Source organism: Sciurus carolinensis, chromosome 7 (assembly GCF_902686445.1).
Source record: "Sciurus carolinensis chromosome 7, mSciCar1.2, whole genome shotgun sequence".
In the NCBI taxonomy this organism is placed as follows: domain Eukaryota; kingdom Metazoa; phylum Chordata; class Mammalia; order Rodentia; family Sciuridae; genus Sciurus; species Sciurus carolinensis.
In genome coordinates, this window is record NC_062219.1 from 62,578,694 (window position 1) to 62,586,300 (window position 7,607).

The following is a 7,607-nucleotide window of genomic DNA, read 5'->3' on the forward strand; positions in this document are numbered from 1 at the left end:
AGACTCAAGCCAGCATGAAATTTGCCCTGTTAGTCAGCCAAACCATGCTGATGGTCTCAAGAGGGGCTTGCTGGAGTCAGGGCAATGCTAGGAGAGGGATCTCTGAACTACACTCCCCTCTCCCAGCCAAGTTCCACCTTGTTGCCTGCAAGCACCCTGCTTTCACTGTGGCTGTATCTTGTTATACAGAGGGAGGATCAGCTTTCCAGTGCCTTGTCTTTTACAAACTGGAAATAGCTGTGGTTAGAGATGTAGACATTTTATTTAAAATATGGAAAACTATAATAGTGTAATCCTTCTCTAGTTCCCATCCCCCAAATTTATATCCATCTTTGATATTTTGTCTCAAAAAGGAGGAATTGTTTTGTGCCCTGAATTCATTTGTGCATGGGTGTATCTGATTTCACAAATGATTTCTATATAACAAGCTGTCATAAGGGACTGGGACAGTGATTCCCTCATGGAACTGATGTCCGAGCACCATGTGAAGGATGCCAGTGTTTCTTCCACTCATAGTTACCAGAACAGTCTTTACCAAGCATTTTGTTCTATTTAATGTGGGGTCATGCTATGTGGCAGTCGAATTTTAGCTAAGGTAAAATTAGCTAAACCTTTTTTAGCTAAGCACCACCTGCTTGAACTTTTCACTGATAACCTTAAACTTGTTCCAATTACACAAATCATTCTTCCCAATTACCATTAGCTCTATTGAGTTCTATATGGTTTGAGATTGTTCTACTGAGTTCTATTGTGATTTGTGATTGTTCTACTGGGTTCCAACATAGCATAGTCTTGTTGAGCAGCAATGTGTGAAGAAGAGGGCTTTCTGATCAACTCAATCATCTGATTAATTCAGATTTAATGTGACAGTCCTTTTGCTTCAGCCTTGCTACAATATTTTTTCAAAAAATGATTTGCAAACATAACACATAGAATGTAATGTAAGTGTTGATGACTGAGAAGCTCTGTGTTTATTATTTTCTCAATGCAGTTCCTAGACAGAGCTATACAAATTGATGGTCTATGGATTCACCATTCCCTGTCCTTTCTTGTTTGCTCTCACATTCTGGCTTCTTTAGGTGCCATTTGATCTGGGGAAAGTTCCTTATCTTGTTTAAACCTTAGTATCATCATCTGTAAAAAGAATAACTATTTTTAAGAGATGTTGGGAAGGGTCAATGAGTTAATTCATGCTACTGTCTCAGCAAAATGTCTGGCGCCCTTGCATGTGGAGTATTAGTTATCATTAATATTTCTTTAACTCTCAGTGTTTGTGACCTCAACACATGCTTTGACAATGACTTTCCTTTAGTTAAATGCCACATAAATTATTTTCTTGACATATGCTTTCATATGTAGTACAGGAAAAAACTTCTGCAACAGGCTAGCTCTGGATCAGTGCACATAAAATATTTTATGTAATTTAGCAAATGTAATATTTTATATAGAATAAAAACAACTCAGTTGTGATGAATGCATATAAAAACAAGGCAGACAAGTTCACTGACTCAAGAATCTGAATTTCAAATTACTATTTTGAATTTTTAAAAAATCCTCGGGGTTGGCAATGTATCTCAGTGGTAGAGTGTTTCTTTAGCATGCTTGAGGCCCTGGGTTTGATTTCTAGAAACACACACACATACACACACACACACACACACACACACACACACCAAAATACCTTAATAATCTGCATTGCTACTTTAATGGCTTTCCACACAGAGGCAGCTAATGACAGAGGGCAGGGTGTGTACCTAATTAGAAGTCTGCTTGTTCCTCCCTTCTTCCCCCCCAACCCCATTTTTCCTTCCCCTACTTGGACATTGCAAAGAGAAATAGGAAACAGCTTATTTGTCAGCTCTCAGGTCCCTCTCTGGCCATCCTCTTCATCCTGGAAGGTCAATGTACAAAGGTCACCTTCCAAGGCCTCCACACTAAACACTCTGACCTCACTGCCAAATCACTTTCCCAGAGAGGGCCACCAGATCGTGTGTCACTTTTATGAACTTTCAGTCTGGCAAATCTGATGTTGTGTGAAACTTTCTTTTTTGTTAAAATATGTGCTCTCTAAAAGCAAACACTACAGATGTTTCCAGCCTGCTTTCACAACTTTTTAAATTTCTTTCTTGAGAATTGAAAGTATATTTGGAATATAGTATCACAACAGGAACCTAGAATTTGCTGGTTAGCTCCTTGTTAGCCTATTATATTTAAATAGAACATTAAAGCAAAGTTACGATCCATGACCCATTCCTTGCAATGAACTCATTTAGGAAGTGTATTTGAATTTCATTGAGTGGAAGAAGTCTGCAGTTTGATCAAAGAGTTAGTTCATATAAACATCAAGTTTATGTTTTACCCACTTAAAAGCCAATTTTTATTGCTTTAAAAGTGTTCACTTTAATCTTATTAAATATACAATGGTAGATTGCTTGCAACTTTGGTTTCACTAAAATGAATAAATATGTTTTACACTTAATTTTAAAAGCATTATAATGCTAATTTCTTCATTTAATTAAGAATTTAAAATACTCTTTTATCTTTTAACCTCCAAAGCTAATGCACTAAAAAATAAAGTAAAAACAGATTACCTTATTAAAAAATTAAATTGGATATTAAAACAATTTATTATTGTTAATATACATATAGATCTCATAATTTAATTTTCACTTAAATTTATGAAGAAGAAAGACTTGAATTTTTAATTCTTTTAAATGATTAGAGTTATTTGACAACTGTTGTCTGTGTGTATTTTCCTTCTTTTTCTTTTTTCTTTTTTTCTGGAGATTGAACCCAGGATTGCTTTACCACTCAGCTACATCCCCAGTGCTTTTTTTATTTTGTGACAGGGTCCCACCAAGTTGTTGAGGATGGCCTTGAACTTATTATGATCCTTTTTCCTCAGTCTGCTGAGTTTCTGGGATTACCGGTGTGCATCATGCCCAGTTTGTCTATGTGTATTTTAGTATTTTTCTAATTATTACTTTGTCCAGTTCCATAATTATCCCTAAGTAGGTTGAGTATATTTACCTTACCCCTAATTGTCATTTTATAAGAAATATTTATATAAAAGATAATTTTTGGTATTGAAATTCCAAATGTATATTTATGTTTTTAAAATATAAGCCTTATGATAGTTTTAGTGCTCTTAAGGGATTACCTAAATTTATAATGAAATTAATAAAATATTTTCAGTTGTTATATTTTTAAAAATCTAATTTCAATTTGGAAATAATAGTAAAAATCCTGTGCAGAAAAGCTGACAGTCCAAAGCATATTTGATTATACTGATCAGAAAAACAGATTGTCACAAAACCACTTGCTCTGATAGGTTCACTAAATCTAGTTGATAATTTTACACAAAATTCTCCATTTGTATACTCCAGAAGCCTATGGCCTATAGTAATGATATCTACATATGAGGGAAATAATGTGGAAGATAAAGAAGACCTACTTTGAGGGCATCCTGAGGTGATTTGAAGAAATATCAAAAAGAGGCCGTTTTAGGGAAGTATTATGTCCAGGATAACCAGCATCTCTTGTGTACTTACCATGTGCCGGGCTCTACTTAAAGGTTTTTACAAGTATTGACTCATTTCATTCTAATAAAAACCTTATGAGGTAGATTCTACAATCATCCCTCTTCTACAGACACTAACACTAAAGCAAAGAAAAGTTAAATAACCAAAGACCTTAGTAAATTGTGTTAGCTTTGCTGTCACTGTAACCAAAATACCAGACAATAACAACTTAGAGGAGGAAAGTTTATCTTGGCTTGTGGTTCAGAGGTAAGTCCATTTTTTGGCTGAGTCCATTGCTCTCGGCCCTAAGTGAGGCAGCACATCATGGTGCTAAGTCATGGTAGAGGAGTACTGCTCCCTTCATTGGTAGTCAGGAACAGAGAGAGTGAAGGGGGAAGGGGCCACAGAGAAGATGATCCTCCCAGGGCATGCCCTCATTAACACACCTCCTCCAGCCATACCTCACCTGCCCACAGTCACCACCTAGCTTGTCCATTCAAACTAGTATGGACTGATGAGGTCACAGTTCTCACAATCTAATTTCACCTCCAAACATGCCTGTGTTAAAACAGGAGCTTATTTTTTGTTATCATAAAATAAGTAGAGTGAGAACTTAAGTAAAACTATCGATTCACCTGGTTCCTTGCAGAGAACAGTGAATATCTGGAGATGAGAAACTGTAAGGGGAAAAGAGATCAGAAAAAGGAGAGCAGGAGCCCCACCAGCTAACTCACTCAATTTAATTTTGCTTCAGATCACGTTTCACCATCCACTGTAGCAAGGTTGGGGGGTGGGGGGAGTTGATCCTATGATCTCTTCCAGAAGTAGGAATCTGTGTTTATTTCAACTTGGCTAAGTCATGCCACTTCAAGTACATTTACCTTTTCTCTGTATCTCAGTTTAATTTACAAACAAATAAATTGGTTACATAAAAGAAAATAAGTAATATAAATACTTTTAAATGTGGACATGATAATACATACCATTGATTTTGAAAAACATTTTTGTTACTTCACGTGGAAACAATACAAAAAACTAAGCAACCCAAATCAAACTAGCAAAAAGCATGTGAAGGAAGAACTTTTTAAAAAGTCCTTGAAAACCTGGTAAAACTTTTAAATAATCACTTTGACTTTTGTTATATATCCATGGATATTTTCTCCAAGACAAGATGAACATTTGGTGAAATTATCTAGATAATTCCTAATGAAAGGTTATTTGTGTCCATATTCACTGACAAATAAGAATGTTTAGTCTGGCCTACTAGGTGTGTAGGTTTGCTTACTCTTTTGATTGATTGATTAATGAATGGGTTGTTTTGGGGTCATATATCTGGTATTTTAAATTCTCAGGAAATTTTTTTTATAACTATACAAGCTAATTATGGCCTCTGAAACTTTGTTTTTCTTTTTAAGTTGAAAGACATTTGGTGAATTCTGTTCTAGAAATGGCAAATCAGATGAGAACATCCTAGGATCATGATTTTAGGATCATGCTTCAGTTTTACCCTTTTCTTTGCCAGTAGATACTTGGTCACACTCCACCAGCCTGGTGTTGTTTTCAAACTTGGAACTTCCCATCACTGGGAGTCATTACCATATCTAGCTCTGGGAAATCAACTGTGTAGCTGTCAGTAGTTTCCAGCAAAGCCATCCTGCTCACTTTCCTGCTTGGATCAATAAACAGGTCAGTTAATACTCAGGCTCCTGAATAAATGTCTCTATGAGGACACCGACTCTGTTATGAAGATGAGGAAGAGGGTTGGATCCATAAAAGTAGAATCAGGGTATACATATCAAACAAAACATCTTGCTTTGTTTTAAAGTTTAAGACTATGGATGGCTTTGGAAGAGTCATATTTTTTTTTTTTTTTTAATGCAACTGGAAAGTTCTTCTTCAACCCTATTTCCCCTGTAGAGACTGGTCCTCTACAAAATGACATACAGGCATGTGGTCAAATTAACAGTAGCAAGGTGGAGAGCAGGAAGCTAGAGGCAGTTCATTCATATGACTAAAGATCTAATCAAGTGCCATATTCACAAGGTAAAGTTAAAGAGCATTTGGAAAGAACCACCAATGCCAAGGTTTCCTTGCATGAAATATAGCACAAGTTCAGGCTTCTAAACTCTACATACCTCTGACCTTTGGCTCTTTTATGTCTCTATTTTTCTGACCTGACAGACCACAGGCCAATGTGCAACCCAGAATCCCTCACCCTTGTGATTTATAGCTTACAGCTGCTTCCCTGTCTCAGACATGGCAGCTGCTTTTCAGATGTCTTCAAACCAGGGGAGAGTGTTAATGTGAACTTGAGTGGCTGCAGAAGAGAAGAAGAAAAGTTGATGAAAAAATCATCTGAATTCAGCCCCAAAGCTTTTCATTGATCTTTACCTTCAGGGCCAAGCAAAATGTTTGGTTTATTTCATAAGCTAATTAGGTGTGTGAAAGGCTACTTGGCATTTGCTATTGACTGAACCCAACAAAAGTGATCACCAGGCTGGGTAATCAATAAGGGATCGATTACAAGCGTGTGATTGGATTAGCCATTTGATCAATGCTGTGTGCTAATATATTAACAAGCAAATTACCAAGCAGCCCTTAAGAGCAGAATGCTGACTCTGATTGCATTACAAACTAGTGAGATCTAATGACCCACCACGTGCAAGGGGTTAGTTATACAAATCAAGACCTGAAAGTATTTTTTTCCTTGAAGGTTTCTCCCCAGTCAAAGAAAATGCTTTCTTAAGTGAGATTCAAATTAAATTACAATTAGCAAACAGTTGCACTGGGACACCTAATTTCCAAGTAGATTTCATTCAAGAGGAAGAGGACTTGGGACTGCAGCTAAAATAGCCCAGAAAACTTTTAGGAAAATTCAAGTAACATCAAACAAGGCAAACACAAAGAATTCCAGAATAATCACTAATATTTCTCAAAGTTTTGGTAACTGGATTATCAGATTGGATATATAGAGCTCTTCCATGATAGAATCTATTGTTGCTTATCTTTTAAAATCATACATATCTTCCCAGCTCCCATTTTTAAGGTACACTATTATCTAACTACTTTAGTTGCAGAATGGATAAACAATGAGAGGCATCTCGTATATGTGTGTATATGTGTGTGTGTGTGTGTGTGTGTGTGTGTGTGTGTGCGTGCACAGATTGAAGAACTGTAGTTACTGGCAAAAATGGCCCTGTGCCTTTTGTGAAAAAGAATAAAGAAAAAATTACAAGACAATGTGAAATGAAAAAAATGTTTTTCACTTTCTAACTTCCAAGATCGTGTTACTATTAGGTACTTCTATAAATGACCTTACAAAAGTAAAAACACACAAAACCAGAGCTCTTCTCCTACCCTGCTTTCCCCATGATTACGTGAACCATTTATTCAATTGATTGTGCTCTTTCAGATTCCCTAAGTGGAGACCAAGCAAGCCTTTGCTCACTTTCCCTCTTAATCCTTTTCCTTTTAAGAAACCTTTTTTTCCCTTTGCCTCAGGGAAGCTGAACCGATTAGTCTGAATTCTCCAGTGTTATTTGCAGACTGGAAAGGTCTCTCCGGGCCCAGAGGCAGCGTGTCAGCCAGAGCAGCGGTGAGGCCAGGCAGGGCGGGCTCCCGCAGCGTGGAGCCTCTGAGCGGACTGACAGGCTTGGCCTCACTGGGCCCAGGCAGGCCACAGCTGACAAAACAGCCTTCCTGGCTGCCCAGAGCTGGAGGGCGGGAGTCAAGAAGCTGTCAATCAGCAACACAGAAGAGCAGACAAGAAATATAATATCTGATGGAGCCTCCTCAGTTCAGAGACTTCAAGGTGAACTAAGGTTGGTTTTGCCTGAGGCTAAAACACCTAGTACCTCACGCTCTGATTTCAGGCACTAGGGGCTACCAGTAGATTTACCCTCTGACATGCATTAGGTAGGTTTCAATTTTGATACTGTCATACATCAGTTTCTATATCTAAGTAGGTAGTTCTCTGCTACCAATAGTGCCCAGTGATGTTTTTATGAGAACCATTTATCCTTTTGAATTAAAGCTGATGGAATGCAGTGATCACAGGTGACAGTACTTCCTCTCTGTCCCATTCCT

The 7,607-nt window shown here is 37.4% G+C and overlaps 1 pseudogene; it reads left to right on the forward strand.

Moving 5' to 3' along the window:
• Positions 1-7,400, forward strand: part of LOC124989230 (histone deacetylase 1-like) — an 82,315-nt pseudogene extending 74,915 nt beyond the window's left edge.
• Positions 7,401-7,607: the final 207 nt, after the last annotated feature.